Source organism: Ostrea edulis, chromosome 4, assembly GCF_947568905.1.
Source record: "Ostrea edulis chromosome 4, xbOstEdul1.1, whole genome shotgun sequence".
NCBI lineage: Eukaryota > Metazoa > Mollusca > Bivalvia > Ostreida > Ostreidae > Ostrea > Ostrea edulis.
Genome location: NC_079167.1, coordinates 9499192 through 9522048, shown reverse-complemented (window position 1 = coordinate 9522048; position 22857 = coordinate 9499192). Strand labels below are relative to the sequence as shown.

Here is a 22857-nt window from a genome sequence, read left to right as displayed (position 1 = left end):
CGGTAACTCATATTCATTCGACCTATTTTACTTGCCGGTGATTTTAACAGCGCGTTAACTCCATGTTAACAGCTAGTTAAACTAACGTCAGTGCAATTGAATCTTGATGCATGCATCAACATGGAAGACAAGGATATAATTCACAAGATTTACTTTTCTAATGTTTTTTCCATTGTTATCTTTACCATTTGAAATGGTAGCCATTTCCTCATGAATGTGAACAATCTGCGTATGGATCTTGATGAATAGAAAAGCTTTTAACGGCTGGGAAAATATTCCAACGGAAATAAAAGTAAAATATAGAATTTATATATAAAAAATAAAATTTCATTTCTAAAAATATATGTAGGTATGAAAAGCAACACTTCACGTCAGCATACTTTTCATAAAGCGCTAACGCGCTTCGTGAAGTATGCTGGCGTAAAAATCTATTTATGAAATTTAATATTTAAGTCAATGTCCTCAAAATAAGTCTCTTATGTAGCTACTAAGCATCATCTGCCAATTGTATATTGTTATAAGTACGCCGGATATTTATTTCTGTTAACAAGATTACATCACGGTTAAAAATTTAATTAATTTTTTTTTTTTTTACCAAAGTTGAACCGAACGACTGACAAAAAGTTATTAGAGTTTGGGAGTGATGTGAATTTCAAATTAATGGGGGTGTGGGGCGCCCTTGCGATCTCCGAACGCCTTAATTGCATTGAGATCAAATTTCTGAAATTAAGGAAACGACAATGACGTTCCAATACGTAATTTCTTGATCTGGCGGTCACCTCATGACGTAGTTTTTCTGGACACCCCACGTCATCAGGAAGCTATCCGTCAGTTGTGACAGCTAATGAGAAACGTCTTTCACCGGGTTCCGATTCTTTGACCATAATGAAATTATCGTCTGACAAAGTATGATATTCACAAGATTCTTAAATATAGATTGCTCTTTACATGCATGTTGTTGGACATGTGATCTTTAAACTTGAGTAGTGATTACAAAGTAAGGAACAAGGAAATAAAATATACGATTTCTTTGAATTATCTTAATGCAAAAGACCTTCACCGCCCAATGATTTGATACACGGTACATTATTCTTCATTACTTCCTGATAGAGTCATTAGTGTATGCACTTACATATATTCTTGGCGACGATAAATAATTCTAGGAATCAATACTTAGTTACATACAAAATCTCTATATCTTGAAAGTGTAATAACATTGCATGCGCCTCTATGAAGCAGACAAATAAATCATGTAGGGTATAGGGTTTGTAAGAGCACACTGATATGCCCCAGTGATGCAGTCGATATCATTAATAGTTATCAAATGCTAGGAAGTTTGGGGAGCATGAGCCAGTTACACGACACGATACTATTAGTTACACAGTTAGTTAGTGACCTGATACGGAAAAATACATGGTGTGAAAAGAAAACCCGTATCGGGCGAGGCGAAGCCGAGCCCGATACGGGTTTTCTTTTCACACCATGTATTTTTCCGTATCAGGTCACTAACTGACTGTGTAACGAATTTATCACGTCGAAGACCTCTAACTGTATATGTGGGAGTCTATATCATACAACTTAGTCAAATGTCTTTCCTTTTGAAACGGCTGCAAGTCGAACCCGACGATAAATAAAATTACTCGCCCAATACGGATTTTACTCGCATGATACGGTTTTTTTCACGGCGTCATGTGACCAAGATCTGACCAATCAGATTTCAACAATTTTGTCTGAGGCGTGATAATATATGAAGCGGTGTAAAATCAGCAAAATGCCAAATTTGTGGAATAACCATTGATAGTCTTGAAAAAGGTTCAATTCCAAATTACTTCCAATATTTGAAAATTTGTTTAATTACACATGTTTCAACTAAACCTTTCCTACCACCCTACACTGACAGCATTATGGTGTATAGCGTACAGAATTAGAAATTGAATATTGGTTACAGGTTTATGGGAAATACTATATAAATTAATCTTAGATTATTAAGAAAGCGGCCGTTTTGACTACCGGCCGAGAGCATGTTATGAATGAAAGGTGAAGATAACGAACAGTGATCAATCTCATAACTCCTACAAGCAATACAAAATAGATGGTTGGGCAAACACGAATCCCCGGACACACCAGAGGTGGGACCAGGTATCTAGGAGGCGTAAGCATCCCCTGTCGACCGGTCACACCCGCCGTGAGCCCTATATTCTGGTCAGGTAAACGGAGTTATCCGTAGTCAAAATCAGTGTGCCAAGAACGGTCTAACAATCGGTATGAAACACGTCAGACAGCATTTGACCCAATGATAGGTTGTATTGGCAAACCAGATCGTTATAACGACCATAGAATTTGCGAAATGCTGACTTTAATCGAGACTGTTGAAACCCCTGTACCATCAACTTGTTTCTCAGTAGAATATTACTAAATAGTTGCTTGGAATTTTCGAGTTATACGTAATAAATAAATGTTCTGAGAAAAAATTCCTAATAATATTACTATTAGATTATGTGTCAATAATCTCGTTAATCAAATTGTGATGTATGTATGTACTACACGAAAAGTTCAATTATTCTCGGCATCACGTGACTAATTACTATTCTGCACAAAAAGATCAGGGTTTCTCGCAATGCGAATATCGAATACATCTCTTTGATTAAATATTTGTTGCGAATCCGCAATTATATTAACATTTTAAATTATTTCCTTCATTTCTAGTTATTCTGGTTTATTATCAGTTTCATTTTATTTGTTATATAGAGAATTTTGATTATTCCGTTTTTGTCTTAGTATGACTTGTCATTAGGTTTTAGTCCGTGTCCGTTTTTATCCGATTGTTTACATTTTAACATTATTAAGATAGGAAGTAAATATAGCAGAAGACAGCTGGACCGACTTGAACGAGTAGAATAGGTAGAGAAGTGAAATAGATTATCTAGCAGGGAGTTTATAGTAAAGTAGAATACAAGTTGAATAGTAAATTAAGAATAGAAACAGGTTTGTGTTTGGATCTTGTCTGTTTATATCAATAGATCTAGCATTTATTCATAGTTCATTAATAGTTGAAGATTATTATTCTGTATCCAATGTGGCGATTTTAGATTTGTCTGATTTAGATATATATTGATCTATATTATTTAATTACCTACTCATTTACATATTTCATAATCATTGAATGTGTTATATTTGTTTTATAATGTATCTGTAGACGTGTATCGCAGTATTGTGTTTTAATGTTTATTAAATGTGTGAACTGTGAATTTGTGATCCGTGTGTGAATTCAAGGAACAAAGCAGCCTTCGCCACAATATTTACGGAAATAGATTTTATAAACAATGTACAGCAGACTCCTGATACTTCATCCCAAACACGGGTGTGACGCAAGTCGTATTTTCGGACCCAATAGAACCTGGATTTATTCTTTAAAAAGGAAATATACCTTTTGATTAATGTTCAAGGACAGTGCTGCTTACGTCAAAGTCATCAGAAAAGGTTTGGGCTACAATCATGAATTAGATGGAGGGGGTTGCGTTAGCTCAGTGGTAGAACGTCGTAACCGGGAGGCCATGCGAGTTCGAGCCCCGCTCGTGTCATGGTGGCGTCAAACCTAAGACGTTAAAATAGGTAGTGAGTGCTCCTTCGCCAAACGATCGGCATTTAGAAGTGAGAATCACGGGTCTTTTGGGTATGACTTTAAAAACGGAGGTAGCATGTTGCGGTAGGCATTGGCACGATATAAAAACCTCACTGCTACGGTCCTTTGTGCTACTTCACCTATCGCGGATGACGTCTCAATATGAATGAAAAATTCTCGATGAGACGTAAAATAATCAATCAATGATGGACGGGGTAGTTTATCAAATTGGCGTCTTCCATAGAACTTTAACATAGTTTGAAGTCGAACTGAAACCTCTCTCTCTCTCTCTCTCTCTCTCTCTCTCTCTCTCTCTCTCTTGCACGTGCGTGTGTGTTACTCAATCATGCTTTTTTAAATACATTCACAGAATCCAGACTTGCAACAACGAATTTGTAGGTATGCTGCGATGTAAATCGACTCGGGGTTTCAGTACAATTTATTTAGAAATGACGAGTTATAATTCTGAACAATGAGATGTTATAAAAAAAGTCCATGTTAGTTCACGTTCACCCTTACATGATGAAATCAAAATTAGACGATGAGTTGTTGGATCTCTCAGGCTTACATGTAGCTCATTCCTATTATTTACTTGAACGAGTACTGCAGTACGCCCTACTGTAACACTGATTGTAAAGAGGCTTGGTTGAATCTGATGCTACACAGGTTTCGAGACACGGGCTTATCTGTGAAGAGGGTTCATTTAAAGGTACTCTGGATGTTTTGAATAACCACGGCTGCAACGTACGAAAACATTTCGGATAAACAATAGATTATTTTGATACCCGTCTGCTGTGTTAGAGGATGAAGACGACCAATACCATAATGAAACAGCTAACATTGATAACTAGCAAATAAAGTTTGTGTCTATGGTTAATTTTACAAAGATATATACTATCATACACGCAAAGAAATTTGTAACTGTGTGTAAATAACTCTGCAAACTAGAACGCGAGAATAGCACAATCAAGTTTTAACAAATCAAAATCTGAAAATAGCGATCACTCACGTCTAGATACTAGTATCAACTCTCTGACATGCCAGGTGATGCAAAACACGCGAACGCCCACCCCCCTCATTGCTTTGGAGTTGGTATACATTGTTGCATGCACATACAATACTAAAATCAACCATCTCACTTGCTATAGCTGCATATTCAAGACCCACAGTTAACGACCCTGATAAGTTATAAAACAATTAAAGCTTGCCATCTTTAGGAACAACCTTATACAGTAAACTAATGTAAATATATCATACAATGTATGCTTATTTTATTTTCTTCTTCAAATGACTACATAATCAAACTTTTATAAAATGGTAATCTCATATAAAAACACCTGCTAGAAACTACTGTATAATACTTTTTCTAGTATGACCTTGAAGTAGACATGACATTAGTACTAAAAATAGAAAGCAGTGAAAAGCAGATGCTCAATGTGTTCAATAAAATTATATTTATTTTTCAAACAGCAAGAAACAAAATATTCTAAATAGCTGAGAATAGCCCAAATTATCTTGAGAAAAATTCTAAGGTTTCCGTGCGTACCAAAGACCATTTCTGTTATCTATTGAATTATAGAAACGTTTTATGGTATGAAAGGCGAAGATAACGAACAGTGATCAATCTCATAACTCCTATAAGCAATATAAAATAGAGAGTTGGGCAAACATGGACCCCTGGATATACCAGAGGTGGGATCAGGTGCCTAGGAGGAATAAGCATTCACTGTTCGTTATCTTCACCTTTCATCTATGAATAAGATTAAAGTGTCGGTTTCATTATATTGCAATTTTCTTCTTTTCGTTTTCTCTTTGAAAAATCCTATAAAAATTGTTAAGTCGTACGTAAATTAGATCACCAGCAAATTATCCCCCTTGCGTTGAACAGAATTTGAAACATTTTCACATCATGCATTTCCTACCAATCACAAAGGAGAGGAAGTGCATTGTCCGTAGACTATAATATACTCCAACTATATAATGTTCCTGAATAGTTGGCCTAAACTATTGGCCTAATGTCCATATTGGGTTAAAGGTACATACGTACTAATAATCTTTTTTTTTTTGCTTCCAAATTACCCAGCTGGTTAGTGTATTTATAACTTATGCAACGCAGGTCGAAAGTTAATTTTTGATTAATTTAACTTCAGGAAATCGTCGGTTGACATTATCAGCCTGGTTCAGGCCTACCCATAATGGTTCACACAATAGGTCTGGCGCCCACCATTTAATGAAAATGCAGTATGGAACAATTCAAGATAGCCACCATTGTAAATTTTCCATGTTTTTGCAATTTTCGATTCATTTGCATTTGGTCTACAATGAATACAGTGACTTTTAAATGACAGCTTATCTATGGATCAATTTAGTCACTAACTTGACAACACGAAGAACATGTGATCTTGCGCAACTTGTCTTCGACTTCGTACAATTTATGTGTCGTATTTTTGTGCTAATCAATTCATAGATGATCATTTACGGTTTTCAATCTTTCATTGCACTTTTAGTCCTGTGTACTGCAGATGGAATGCACCCTTGCAAATCTTTGTAGCAAAATGTCAGTTTAAAGTCTCAATTATTCTGTGTTACATCGTGTAGCTCACACAGAAATATAAATCTGACTAAAATCATTCAGAATGCAGAAAATTTATTACCGATGAAAGAAAGAATGAGCAAGCTCACATACCCCACGCTTCAACATTGCTTGACAATGCCCCACATAATGAATGGTAATGCTATGCATTACTGCTAGAACAGGTCAGATGGGCTCGAAATTTTAAGATTAAAAAAGTGGAATAACTCCCAGAAAAATAATTGAATCAAAATTTCCCGGGAATTTGCACAATTTGTCCTTAATAACTGCATCGTTTCACGAAAATCTGTTGGGTGGTCTCAGAGCAGTTGCGCTGACAAGAACAGGGCAGACGGTCTCGAAATTCTAAATTCAAAAGGGGCATATCTCCCACAAAAATGATTTAATCAGAATTTCCTGGGTGTATGTATATCTACAGTGTGTCCATATTAACAACAAAGTTTCACGAAATTCTGTTGAGCGGTCTCAGAGGAGTTGCGCTGACAAGAAAGGAACTGACGGACCGGTCAAAAACATAGCCTCCGCAACTCGTTGTGTGGGGTATAATTAAATGCCCTTAAGAGCACAGGGTTTTAACACAATCTGAGCAAACTGGTATATATAGTATAATATTGAGAAGGGAGCTAACAAACCTGCCATAAATTCTCGATTGCTCGCTTCAAACTCTCAAAACTTTGGTATTAATCGTGATAAAGCGTAAAAAGTTTTCCCAATGGAAAGCCAGAATATTGTTCTATTTTGTAACACATAAATCGTCTACTTGACTTCACAGAAACTTTGAAAAAATAAGTCCAACTTCTGAGAATTAGGTCGCCCTCGTTAACCTTACACTATTTTCTCCATGCAATTTTTCTTCATTACGTTGAATTTTATGCATCCGTCATCAGTTGCAGACCAACTTAGAATTACCGTTTAAAATATAACCACTTGTGGTCACCATCACAATATTTGTTTCGGCAGATCAGATTCGTTTTCACCAGCTATTAGCCTCCGAGTTCAAACGAGTTAACTATATTGAATCTTTAAATTTCTGGTGAAGATCTGCAGCAAAAGTAGTAATATTGTCCAATCGTTTTGCACCTTTTGAACTTGAGACATTCTGTGCTGAACAACTGTAGTAGGGTGAATTAATATCAATAATTTATTTTATTTTTAGTGTAAATAAAATATGTAAGTTGCAAAACATAAACTTTTATTGGATTCTATAATGGTCTTCCATATTTCTCTATTTAGATATGTAGTAATGTAATTATGACCTTAATGGCTTTCCTTATGATTAAACCATGCATGCAGTTGTTGTTCATGGTCTATTTAATTCATTTTGGTTGGCTAAGCTTAGTGTCAAAGGTTATATGTCATGGGTTTGGTGAGTTCTGTTGGATTTTTAGATAGTCAGTTGTATTCACTAGCAGAGTGTTGAAGGGTGGTTTTCTTTGCATATCTTTTGAATTACATACAGATGCAAGTGGACAAGGTTTAGGAGCAGTGCTTTACCAGGATCATGACGGTTTAAAAAAAGTTATTGCATTTGCAAGCAGAGGATTGTCGAAATCAGAACAGAATTACCCAGCCCATAAACTTGAGTTTTTGGCGTTGAAGTGGGCTGTAGTGGACAAATTTCATGATTATTTATATGGGAATTCTTTTACAGTTTTAACAGACAACAATCCACTAACCTATGTGTTGACATCTGCCACTCTGGACGCAACAGGACATAGATGGCTTGCAGCATTAGGGACTTACAATTTTGACATCAGGTACAGGCCTGGAGCAAACAATCAGGATGCCGATTCCTTGTCTCGGATTCCATTATCTAAAGAATCTGTTAAGTCGATATGCAAGAAACTGGACATTGCTAGCATCGAAAGTTTTGGCAGTCCAAATACAACTGACATAGTGCAGATAGATCTAAACATGGATGTGTGCATGGATGTGGACTGGAAAACACTACAGTTCCAAGATAGTAATATTAGACCCTGGATGGAAAGAGTCCTCACGGGAGATAAACCAAAGAAGGGTCAGATTCCACGCAGTCCTTTATTTAAAATGTTCGATCGTCTGAGTATAGAAGATGGAATATTGTACAGAGAAGTTACTCTTCAAGATCAGATCAAGAAACGATACAGAGGATCTGGAAATAGGAACAGAGACAAAAACTATTACAGGAAAGACAAAGAGGATGATAAATCACAAGAACAGGTTAACGACCAGTATCCAGACATTGTTTGTAGGAGATGTGGCCGTGAAGGACACATAGAGCGAGGTTGTCGTGCAAACAGGGATGTTCACGGTAAACCTTTGACTTTAAACTACAACAAGTCTATGAAAAGAGGTCATCCATAGACTTCAACAGAAAACAAGACCTCATATCATCAGTAAAAAAAATTGAATACTTTACCACCTGGATTATGTGGAGATCCAACTGAATCAAGTATCTTAATAAATGGGATTGAAGCTAAAGCACTCATTGACACAGGTTCCACAGTTTCTACGATTAGTAAACAATTTTATGAAGATCATTTCAAAGAAATTCCTGTTCAAGATTTAGGATCTTTGCTAAAAATCGAATGCGCTGATGGACAACATTTACCCTACGAAGGCTTTATTACACTTGATTTACAAGTGTTAGAAATGAAACCAATAACATCAATTCTACTCGTCATACCAGATAGTCCTTACAACCAGAAAGTACCGATATTATTAGGGACAAATATTTTGAATACCTTAATGAAATTGTTTCAGGAGAAACATGGAGACAAATATTTGGAGAAATCAAAGTTGACAACACCATGGTATTTATCTTTTCGAGCTATTTTACTTAGAGAAAAGCCATTAAGGTCATAATTACATTACTACATATCTAAATAGAGAAATATGGAAGACCATTATAGAATCCAATAAAAGTTTATGTTTTGCAACTTACATATTTTATTTACACTAAAAATAAAATAAATTATTGATATTAATTCACCCTACTACACAACCACAATATAAACAAGAACATGTATATCTTACTCTTAAACCAAATCAATGAAAATTATTATTGAGGAATCTGCTAACAGAGTGTTTAAAATGTTACTGTCATATCAGAGTCCATGCAGTAACCATAGTAATTGCAGGTTGTTGGTTTTTTTGGCAACCCTTTGTTTGTTATCTCTTAGTATAGCATTTAATTTTGTAAATCCTCATTTCTTTAGGGAGATGAATCAATAAAATAAAAGTACCTTGAAATTTATTCAAAAAATTCAACTAGAATATAGAGAAGCATTCAGAATATAGAGAAACATTCAGAATATAGAGAAACATTCAGAATATATAAAGAAGTATTCAGAATATAGAGAAACATTCAGAATGTAGAGAAGCATTCAGAATATAGAGAAACATTCAGAATATAGAGAAACATTCAGAATAGAGAGAAACATTCAGAATATTGAGAAACATTCAGAATATAGAGAAACATTCAGAATATATAAAGAAACATTCAGAATATAGAGAAACATTCAGAATATTGAGAAACGTTCAGAATATAGAGAAACATTCAGAATATTGAGAAACATTCAGAATATAGAGAAACATTCAGAATACAGCGAAGCATTGAGCAAGACGTCATGTGTGTGCTCCCAATATATGGAAAAGGTCTCATACATGAAATTATACCAATGATAGAAAAATATTGCCTCGTTTTAGTTGAGGAACCATTGAATGTAATTAGTCATCAACAACTACTCACACTTGGAAGTTCTGCAACATGCTGTATAGAAAACCTATCAGAAATAGAGCTTGAAAAGTTAAGATGTGGACACTAGAGTACACACGCATTCACACCCTTCAGCAATTGAACAAAATCTATGCTTCATCTACTTTTGATTCTAAAATGTGCATTGTTGCTATTGATGAGGCTGACTGCGTACTTGATTGAAGTGAAGATTACAGACCAATGTTTAGAGAGTTAAACAGCTACGTGTCATCTTACCACTTGTAAAATGTTAGCACCCTGTGCAACATTGACATTAAACGGCCAAAAAGAACTGCGGAGCATTGTGGGTAAACCGGAACCAGGCTACCAACCTTATTGTATGATATATGCATTTCACGCGCCTTCTTCACAAGTAGTCGGGAAAGAAAGCAATGGTAAGTTTTTAAATCGAATTCATCGACTGTATACAGTGTAGATAGAAATAAGAACCTGTCATACTAAATTTTTTCTGCTAGATCATGTGTTAAACACTAAAACGATTACATAGATCTAAGAATTGCTACGAAAATAGCACGTGGTATGCTAATAAGACAGTCTCGTGGTCAGCATTCAGCTAACTTTGGAAAGGATGATGACGTCCCGTCGAGAATTTTTCACTCATATTGAGACGTCACCAGCTGTAGATGAAGTACCACAAATTTAGACCTATGGTTAGCGCTAAGGGCCGTTGCAGTAAGGGTTCTTTAATGTGACAACACCTGCCGCGACACTGGACCTCCGTTTTTAAGGTCATATTCGAAAGACCGATGATTCTCACTTCTAAATGCCGAGCGTTTGGTGAAGGAGCCATTACTACCCATGTTTACGTCTATATAATTTCTGTTATTAAATATGATTTCATTGATTAAAAACTAAATACACGTGTATACGCTACATAAACTTAAATTTACTATTGATAAATTAAAAACTATGTTTTATTGATTTTCGAGAAACTGGTGTGTCAAGGGTATCTTTTAGTGATAAAATGGTGTTACAATTACCTGAATGTGTAGTAATTGTGGCTTTCTTTTACATATATCTATTCCACATACCTAGTCCATTGTTTGAAATTTAGAAATGGAGATAAGTGTAATCTTTATTCCATACCAAATCAGATGTAACCATATGAAAAAAATTCACTATACAACAACAAACCTTTAACGATCTGTTGAGGTTAATTTTAGTTGACAAGGCAATTGTCACACGAGTTAAATATTATTTCTATCAAATCAAATGAATTTATCTTCTCTATATTGGCGGATGGAATTAGAAATTAATCATTAATGATAACAATCACGTTATATGGACGATATCAGTATGAAATTTACCCACGATAATAAAGTATGCCTTTGTATCCTTATTTTCAGGTCCCGCCCACGCCATGATCAACGGACATCATCACTGATGATATTTTGATGACGTGTGCGACGTACAAGTAATGTATGCATTATCTTATAGCATTCCCATGTAGAATGTCAACAAAATCAATTAAAGGACAATCGTATAAATGATATCTATAAGCAAGGGAAACTAATGGTACAAAAACTTCAAATGCCATTCGAATGGCCTTTGGTATGTGCTGACACATACTGGCACGTCGAATATCACCATCTAGATGCGGTCATTAATGAAGCGAGCGGAAGTCCCAGAGAGCCGTAATTGTAGTGTTGGGTGTATTTTAACAAAACTCATCTTCCAAATATGATTATCTTTTACTTTCAAAAAGAACATTGAATATATAAATTTTAGAAAATTATTTGTTGTTCATGCACTTGCATAGTCCTCCGCCATATAAAAAATACTCCCATCCAAATACATGTAATATATGCAGTGCAATACATTTGTAGATCTTAGGAAGGGGGTGAAATTATAAGGTAATGATAATAAAAGTTATAAAAAGAGATTATGATAAACACTTTGAAATTCATAAAAAGTCATCCAGATATTTTGAATACACTTAGTATGGGGATTTTGTTTTACCACCAACAATTACAAAAACACATTAAAAACCTAAAACCATCCTTAATTGAATTGTGACTTTCTGTCACAATCACGAAAACGGCACAATTCTTGATTTGGAATAGTTTTAATCATAATCAATCGTCGTTTAGGGCTGATTATCGTGAATCTCCTTGTGTGATTGCATCCGATAGGAACTTGCAGCACAATTCTGATGAATCGATAGGACGAAAGAGATGTTCCATACAGCAGTCACGACCCTGAGAATGTGGCGTAATATCGCGGAAGGATGTGGAAAGCCGAGCTCTAGAATCGCCATCAGCAGCCATCGGACCAGGAATTGTCATATCAGATTATGATGTCAAGGAAGAACGAGAAACATTTACATCGGTGATAATCATAAAGACAATGAAAAATGGACCAGTTACCAGTTCTCGGTCGGCCGTAGAAAAATGAGCCCGTTTAACTCGGTGCACGCAATATTTCTGCGTTATGACCATTTTCCTAACGGTCGTAAAATGTTTGAACTCTGTGATCTGTAAACACCACCGATAAAGTAATGTTTTAATGAAGGTTCTGTTCATAGTTTGATGTATGTTATTCGAACATGGAATTGTAGGGCTGAATCTGATCGCCATCATGCTATCAGTGTGAAATTTGCATTAAGTTAGTAAAAACAGAGAAATTTCGGTGACTCAGAGATCAACAAAGTGTAACACTTGGGTTTGAGATAAGAAACATCTTTTGTTTTTGATTTTTAGTCACAATCCCGGTTGTTTGGTGGGATGAAGATTTTTCAATAAGTTAAGCAACGACATTTCTGAATTGAAATGTGTTAACTGCTGAAGAACATCTGCTAAATTTTTATATGGAATCTTATCTACATTTTAAACACGTTGACGGGCATATTTGTGTCTATAGACTCTTAAACAATTTGTCATTAATATTTTTACATTTGTATGTTTGTATATCTATAATGCATATAATTTAATTAAATTGTAAAATTTAATTATAGTTACATTTATAACAAGCAGATTTTGACTATTCATTCTAACTTGTATGTTATTATATCATTTTAGTGATAAGTGGAAACATTCACTCAAGTAATGCCATCGTTTCGGTGTTTTATCTTTGGATTCATTCCTTGATAGTATTACAAATACCTTGGCACCATATATCCTAGAAAATATTTTGTAGCGTTTTCTACTATTCATACTTATCAAATACAAATTATCTTGATTTATAATCTTAATTTCAAAGTTTGTTTGAATTTAAGCTGGAATGTCATGGTTTAAAGGGCTACATTAAATAAATTTCAGTTTTTAGCTCACCTGCGCTGAAAGCTCAAGCGAGCTTTTCTGATTACGCCTTGTTTGTCTAAATGTAAACTTGTCACATTTTCGACTTCTTCTCCAAAACCACTGGGTTAATTTCAACCAAACTTGACATAAAGCATCCTTGGGTAAGAGGGATTTCAGTTTGTTCAAATGAAGGGCAACGCCCTTCTCTGGGGGGAGATAATCACAAAAATACGCTGAGAATTTTTTTTAAAATCTTCCCCAGAACCAGCTTGCCAATTTCAACCCAAGTTTACACAAAGCATCCCTAGGTGAAAGGGATTCAAAATAATCACAATAATAGGATGGGTCATTTAAAAAACATTCTTCTCAACAACTACTGGGCTTGAAAAGTTGAAATCTATATAAAAAGCTTCCTGACATAGTGCAGATTCAAGTTTGTTCAAATAATTGTCTCCTGGGGTAGGGTGGGGCCACCATAGCGAATCAAAGTTTCAAATGTGAATATAAAGGGAAAATATTTAAGAATCTTCTCAAAAACCACTGGGCGAGAAAAGTTGAAATATGGACGAAAGCTTCCTGACATATGGCAGATTCAAGTTTGTTCAAATCATGGCCCTGGGGGTAGGGTTGGGCCACAATAGGGGATCAAAGTTTTACATGCGAATACATGTATATAAAGGGAATTTTAAAAAAAAAAAAATCTTCTGAAGAACCGCTGATTCATTTACATCCTCGGGGATCAATTGGGAGTTGAACATCTGAGTCACTCATTGATTTATTGCTATTGATTTCCGTCAAGCCATGAACATTTTTAACTTCTTGATAACTAAACTCCAATTCTTTTCAAATTTGGTATGAAGCATCTCTGGGACAAGGGGGACATGTATTGTAAATTTCAAAATTCCAACAGAAGTCATAGAGCAGGAAAACATTTACCAAAATCGTATTTCATGGATCCTTGGGGTAGAGGTTCTGACAAACTTGGCAAATATTGTCTATGTTTAAAACATTTAAATAAAATCTTTAATGTTATTGATGTTAAATTGAAACTAAATGAATATTTAGAAGGAGCGTAGTCCTTTACCAAAGTTGTACATCGTAAATACCATCTTTTCATGAAGTAAAGGGCGAGGGGTTCCGATTGGGCACTAGGTGTGAATGACAAAGATGACGTCAGAGTAGGTGTGGCACGCTAAAGAACCCTCACTGCTCAATGGCCGTAAGCGCCGAGCATAGGCCTAAATTTGAAGTCTTTCATCGGTCTTGGTGACCTCCCTATGAGTGAAAAATTCTCGAAAGGGACGTTAAACAAGATACAATAATTATCAAAACAGTGGATGGGCACTTTTGGGGAGCAAATGTGTTTTAAGAACACATCTTGTTTTATACTGCTGCTGAATATTCGAATTTAGCTTTGATATGCAGAACAGGAAAATTACCTATTAGCCCTGTGGGCCTCTTGTTCTACAAAAACCTGGGCCAAGGTTTACCAAAGGTCGTAAATTTTGTCGTAGAAACGCAGATGTAGGCTTTACGACTGATTTTACATGTGCGGAAGCTGTATTCTACAAAAGGGCGTAAGTGCGCTCGATTTTTGATTTATTGTATATTGTTTAACGTCCCTCTCGAGAATTTTTCACTCATATGGAGACGTCATTATTGCCGGTGAAGGGCTGCAAAATCTAGACCAACATTGTATGCTCAGTGCTTATGGCCTTTGAGCAGGAAGGGATCTTTATCGTGTCACACATTCTGTAACACGGGGACTCGGTTTTAGCGGTCTCATTCGAAGGACCGCCCCCATATAGTCGCCTGTTACGACAAACAATGGGTACTAAGGATCTATTCTAACCCGGATCCCCACGGGACTCGATAACGTAGTATTAATCGTAGGTTTTGACGTATCTTTAGTACGACTGGAATTTGTTCATATGTTTTTGACAAACGAGAAAAATGGCAGCAGATAAATGACTTGATTACACTTGCTTTTATACACAAACTGTAGGTACCCAAATCTAATGATACACAAACTGTAGGTAACCAAATCTAATTATACACAAACTGTAGGTACCCAAATCTAATTATACACAAACTGTAGGTAACCAAATCTAATGATACACAAACTGTACATAGGTACCCAAATCTAATGATACACAAACTGTACATAGGTACCAAATCTAATTATACACAAACTGTACATAGGTACCAAATCTAATTATACACAAACTGTAGGTACAAATCTAATGATACACAAACTGTAGGTAACCAAATCTAATGATACACAAACTGTAGGTACCCAAATCTAATGATACACAAACTGTACATAGGTACCCAAATCTAATGATACACAAACTGTACATAGGTACAAATCTAATGATACACAAACTGTAGGTACCAAATCTAATGATACACAAACTGTACATAGGTACCCAAATCTAATGATACACAAACTGTAGGTACCAAATCTAATGATACACAAACTGTAGGTACCAAATCTAATTATACACAAACTGTAGGTAACCAAATCTAATGATACACAAACTGTAGGTACCAAATCTAATGATACACAAACTGTAGGTAACCAAATCTAATGATACACAAACTGTAGGTAACCAAATCTAATGATACACAAACTGTAGGTACCCAAATCTAATGATACACAAACTGTACATAGGTACCCAAATCTAATGATACACAAACTGTAGGTAACCAAATCTAATGATACACAAACTGTAGGTACCCAAATCTAATGATACACAAACTGTACATAGGTACCCAAATCTAATGATACACAAACTGTAGGTAACCAAATCTAATGATACACAAACTGTAGGTACCAAATCTAATGATACACAAACTGTAGGTACCAAATCTAATTATACACAAACTGTAGGTTCCCAAATCTAATTATACACACCAAATCTAATTATACACAAACTGTAGGTTCCCAAATCTAATTATACACAAACTGCAGGTTCCCAAATCTAATTATACACAAACTGTAGGTACCCAAATCTAATTATACACAAACTGTAGGTTCCCAAATCTAATTATACACAAACTGTAGGTACCCAAATCTAATGATACACAAACTGTAGGTACCAAATCTAATGATACACAAACTGTAGGTAACCAAATCTAATGATACACAAACTGTAGGTACCAAATCTAATTATACACAAACTGTAGGTAACCAAATCTAATGATACACAAACTATAGGTACCCAAATCTAATGATACACAAACTGTACATAGGTACCCAAATCTAATGATACACAAACTGTAGGTAACCAAATCTAATGATACACAAACTGTAGGTTCCCAAATCTAATGATACACAAACTGTAGGTACCAAATCTAATTATACACAAACTGTAGGTAACCAAATCTAATGATACACAAACTGTAGGTAACCAAATCTAATTATACACAAACTGTAGGTTCCCAAATCTAATTATACACAAACTGCAGGTTCCCAAATCTAATTATACACAAACTGTAGGTACCCAAATCTAATGATACACAAACTGTAGGTTCCCAAATCTAATGATACACACCAAATCTAATTATACACAAACTGTAGGTTCCCAAATCTAATTATACACAAACAGTAGGTTCCCAAATCTAATTATACACAAACTGTAGGTACCCAAATCTAACGATACACAAACTGTAGGTAACCAAATCTAATTGGGAAATGCATTGTTTTCATTTGGGGGGATATATCAATATTATATTAAGATCATCAAAATGTGTTACTCGTTGAGGGACACTGCCATTTTACATGTATGTCGGAATAAGTAGTATTTCTATGCTTTGTGATGTATGGAAAACTCTATGAAATGTATTGTTTTACCCAACTACATATTTATATTATAGATATAGATTACAGAATTTTCTACACAAACCATGTTCCCAGAAGTCCAATTCCATTTTATGATTGGGGGTGACCGGTACATGTGCATTAGACTTTCAGAGTTTTCATTTTCATCCTGGGACCAATTAAGGGCCCATAAAATAAGTTTTTTTCTATAAGAGGTCCATGATCCCGAACGGTCACGTGAGTGTGATGCAACCCTGTGAACACAAAGTCTACCCGTGCTGGCTTCAGATCAACAGAGTGACAATTCAACCATACATTAATAAAACAAAATAAACTTCTGCAATTGGTTTGAAAATTCATATGGCTTAGAAGACTACCCCTCGGTGCACCATGACATTAGTATTAATAAAGTAAGGGTCAGGATCTCCAACATTTTTAAGGATGTTAGCTTCTGAGCTGTTGAGCACAACTGCGCAGGATGCTACAACTAAGCATTTACTGGTTCAATACTGATCCCATTGGTGCAAACATATTACACATCTATTACTGGACCCCATCCAGTTAAAAAATTGTGTGAATTTAAATTTTGAAAGGGTTTTGCGGAGGAAGGATTGATAAACAAAAAGTTCTAAATCTGCGTGATATTACAGTTTCTGTTTCATTCAACATATCTTCTATTTTTATACTCCTATACGTGTATTTCAGTTTTATGATACAAGTAGTTAAGACTTGGAACTAGTTCAAATGTTGTTATGTATTAATTTGGTTGATATATTTTTCCAAACAAAACACCGATTCTTAAAAAAGTTTAATTTACTCGAAATATTCTATAAAAATTCAGTATTTTCACCAATAATTTAATAATGTGTTCTCTAACCCCACTTTTTAAAGTTCCATTTTAGATTTTAAGAGAAGACCTTGAAAATCATGTGAAATTTTAGAAATTGACATTACTCCTAAAATGTTTAAAGTGTTCTTTAATTTTTCCAAAATTGGTAGGCCAAAAATAGCATATTGTAGGTTAAGTTCTTTGATATCATGGAAGTTTTTCGTATATCAAGTGCAAAAAGGTCATTATTTATTTCCATTACTAGTATTAAACTTTTTAAAAATGTATTGATAGAAGACCTGATAATGTATCTATTTATGTAATGATTGATTTGTGTTGCTTATGTGGTGTTGACACTAAAAGACAAATCAAGTTTAATTGAATAAATTTTAAGTGCAAAAAGGTCATGTTTAGAATAACAAGCGTTGTGACCCCAGTTTTTCTTTTTAATTTCCTAATTCTCCTTCAATGTAGAAATCAAAAATACACTTCCCAACAAATTGACATTACTCCAAATCTCAGGTGCAAACGTCTTTAATATAAAAATGTGGAGCTGATGATGACCCCGGGGGTACTTGTCCAACCTATCTTATAGCGAGTTTTTTTTTCGCGTGTAAACTTTAGCGATTTTCAAGAGCATTGGTATACAACTAACTTTTATATTTTGGCAGACATAGAGTTTCAAAACATAATTCTGGATAAGCAGTGTAGTGTTAGTGTCTTATTTATAACACGTTCTACTGTCGTCAGATACAACCGACGTAAAACAAAAAAAATCCCTGTTGTTTATTTACCTCCCAAGCTGAAGAGTGTTACATGTACCCTTGACTTAAAAAACCCCACAAAACTGCTATACAGAATTAATCTTTCTTGCAAAAATATGTAGTATGACTGCAGACATATTTGGGTGCAAATTTAGCTTATTAAATAAACCGACCGCCAAAATATGTCAAAATTATCACCCGATGAAGAAAAAAATCACTAAATGGAATCACTTAATGCATCTTGACATAACTGCGAGAATATATATCGTTTAGGGTTGGGGATCTCAACTATTTTCAAGATATTTGACCAATAATGAATCGGGGTGGGGGAGGATGACCCCTGGGTAGTTGCCAATAGTAATACGCGAGGTATTTTCACATGGTAGGATATCTCAGCCGTTTTCAAGATATTATGACAGAGTATAAAATACAACTAGATGCTGTCATAAGACAGTAATACTTGTACCTAGATGTTTGTCTCTATCGTGTACTCTCCGTACCAAGCGCGACTGTCTTATGATATAGCGTCTAGTTGATTTCATTAAATTATAAGGGTGTTGGTGCATTTGCTATACGTCATAATCAAGATAGTTTTGGTTGAAATAACGTGGAAACTACCGGCAGGGTACGGTCAATCTACCTGCAAAGTCTTAATATTTTATTTTTAGAAAAATTCAAGATATTTTCCAATCCAATACCTCAGTAGTTCAAGGTATGCTCTTTATTTGCTGGTAGCCAATCTCAGTCATTATCGGACAAAAATATAGAAAGCTGAAGTTTTATTTTTACTATTGAATAATTTGATTACGCACACGCACTCCTACATGAACCAGAAATTAAAGCTGCTGTAGAGGGTGAAATGATGCTTTCAAGAAGGATTTAAAACCGATGTTCCATGTAGTATTAGCCTGTTAAATGGTGCAAACTTAACTGCTATACTAGTAGTTATTTACCCACTGATAATCCCGGCACTTACTGACCCAGTGTATCCTGCAGTTTTTTTCCCTATAAAACAAAGAAATAGGAAGAAACAATTTTTCTTGCAATTTAATTTGTTTGCACCTTCCTTGAGGGTATTGGTAGATTTAGATATTTTAAACCTCCGTTCAAATACTTCGTCAAGTGTCGCAGGACTACGATCTGTGTCTCTGGTGTGTTCACAACTTCACGAGCTTCTGTCTGTTGTGTATGAAATAATTTTTCATTAATAACATAAACAAGTGCCCGTGGTGCGTTTAACTGGTTTGACGATGTGTCTGATTACATTAATAGTAACATAAAAGTATTTCTAAAATTGAATACAGATTGAATTCTTTAAAATATAATTCTTATATTTTCAACTTCGTAAGTACGCGTGCATGTACTTTATTTCAATGGGGATTTCTCTTTAGAATATCTTTCACAAGGCCGGCAGCTGAATGTTGTTTTTATTTTAAATCTATTTCTTTTAAATGCTCTGATAACTTGATCCATTTATTCTGATATTTAGCGGAGAAAATTCCTGAAAAACAGTAAGAAATAATCGTTATTTTGTTTTGCACAATTTATTTTTGTTTGCAGATCTATGGGTTTACTGCGGTAGATAAAATACAAGTCAATAAAATATTACTGCGGGTTTAAGTTATATTAAAGTAATGTGCATGAGAGTATTAAAGAAAATCGTTTCATCAGTGTGAAAGATTAATACCCTGCTTGGGTTTTTTCACACCTGTTTGTTAAGATATGTTTTGTTTTTTGTGAATATACGTAACACAGAAGTATATAAAATGATAGGAAAAATTGAATTTTTATTCAAAGTAATGCTATCATCAAAATAAAGATGTTCGCAAATTCTTGTTGATACATTAACAAAATAAGGGTGATGGTTGATTTCTTTAGAAAGGACAACTAGTTTTACTTAATTTTGTTTTCGCATTTTGTGAAATATAGTAGGAGTTTCTACACTAAATGATTGTGTTGTCGTTGTTATGATAAAGGGTTTTCTTTGAAATGATCTACATTGCGAGCGAGTCTAGAGCAATATCAATATTTCTTGTAGGCACCATTCCCAGCCATTTAGGAAGTAGACGTAGCGATAACTATGAAAAATGACCATATCTGGAGAAGACAATCGAATAAAGAATGCGAGTGATTGAAAACTCTCAGAAATGGCCAAGAATCACGTTGGTGTACAATGCGTCAATGCAAAAGAACCAGGTGTTCATTATAATAGACTAATATACTTTTTCGAATTTTTATTTAAAGAATAAATGTCTTGGGGTTTTTTTTGGGGGGGGGGGGTATAAGAATATTGGAAGCCTAGGGGGGATTTGCGTCGGTCCTCCCTGAAGTAGATAAACTAGATATGCATAAATTCCCTATACTTCTGTGTCAACACTTGTATACCACAGAAAATGAAACAGCAAAGGTCAACTCAACTGGTGCCAATATATTACTAAAGTCCATAATTGCGACTGTTCTATATATACATGTTTAATAAATAAAATCCAATTTGAAGGTGACATGATTTTTGTTTAATTTCAAAATTATTGAATTCATGTTTCTTTTCTTCATTTTGCTGATAGTGAAAATTCCATCTGTTTGCATTGCACGGTTCGCGTAGGTGTAAGGAGTCGATGCGTTAACGTTGATTTTACTTCAGATGTAAATTAAAACGAAGCAATACTGCTATTATAGTTTTGACAGAGATTTCCTATTTCGATCTTATATGCATTGATAGTCGAGAAAAAACTGGGGATAGTGAGGTAATAAAGAGAGTCTCGCCATGCCCTACACGTTAATGGTGAGCTGACGCATTTTATAATAGAGAGAGAGGTCTGTCACACGCTTGTCAAATCTACATCCGATAAGAGTTTAATTGATGCTATAAATTATATCTCGCTAATGATCCAGTTTTAATGCGAAAGCTTCGAATCACGACTCTTGTAGTTTCTGATATTGGTAGATATAAAATATACCACATTTTCGTACTCTCACTATGCTTCCAGGCTCAAACGTTAATGCCTTTTTACGACCTGTGGTGCATTTTTTTTCTTTCAGAGAACTACATTGCTCCATTTGAATTATTTAGAATAATCAATATAAACTTCAATTATGTTTTGAAAACCTTTGTATAGGTCAGATGGAAGGGCTGGTTTGCACTTCTCTCACTTGCAAAGCATGGGGTACTACAGTGATTTTCTGTCTTAAAATTCGAAGAGGATTATTTTCATGAAAGAATTAATATACTGAAAAATTATATACATACATACACACACGCATACATATAACCGCCGCGGTGGTCAAGGGGTTAGAGCGTTTATCTCGCATGCGGAAGGTTCGAATCCTGGCCGCGACAGACCTGAGTCGTTAAAACAGGTAGTGACAGTTCCATCGCCAAACGCTTGGCAATAGGTGTGAATGTCACGGATCCTCAGAGATGACCTTAAACACGGATGTCCCGTGTCACAGCAGGTGACACTAAAGAACCCTCACTGCTCAATGGCCGTAAGCGCCGAGCAAAGGCCTAAATTTGAAGCCCTTCACCGGTCTTGGTGACGTCTCCATATGAGTGAAAAATTCTCGAGTGAGACGTTAAACAAGATACAATCACACACACACACACACACACACACATACACACACACAGAGATGTACTACGGATATTTTATTTATCTATCGAATCTTTTGTTCAATTTATTTAAAATAATGCTGATATACTTATAATGTGTTTATGAATTTTTTTTGAAATGATACGTATGAATGATTGATGATTTGGAAATTTAGTGGTCAGTATACGCCTACATAATTATACAGAATCATTTCCGAGATCTACTCCATGGTAGAAGTTAGATAAAGCATTGGCAACCATGTGACAAGTGATTAATTGACCGGGGGACTGTATAGCTAGCTACAAACATTACCAAAGCGGTAGGGATTCGAGGTACGACTAGCCTTAAAATTTGTCTCAGCTTCTCATTCAGCACTGAAATCTGAAGAAGATTCCAGTACATATGCCGAATTTGGAGAGAACAATTTTTTATACATTGACCAGTGTCATCGTCTTGATGAAAAGACTGCACTTATCACAGGCTCGGTAGTTCAGTTGAAAGAGGATCTGCTCCGCTCGGCCTGGTCAGGCCCAAGACCTGGAAATAGGTCGTGACGCTTCCCTTGCCTGATTGTCTGATATCAATGACACTTCACCTAAAACAATGGATTAATACCATAGTAAGAGTGGCAAGTGTGAAA

The 22857-nt window shown here is 35.2% G+C and overlaps 1 long non-coding RNA gene across 1 annotated transcript; it reads left to right on the top strand.

Annotated features, from left to right (window-relative positions):
- The first annotated feature begins 10234 nt into the window (after positions 1-10234).
- On the top strand, positions 10235-22218 carry LOC125670397 (uncharacterized). Its single transcript, XR_007368192.2, has 3 exons — positions 10235-10346; positions 11319-11391; positions 20666-22218. It is a non-coding gene; the product is annotated as an uncharacterized LOC125670397 (long non-coding RNA).
- The last annotated feature ends 639 nt before the right edge of the window (positions 22219-22857 follow it).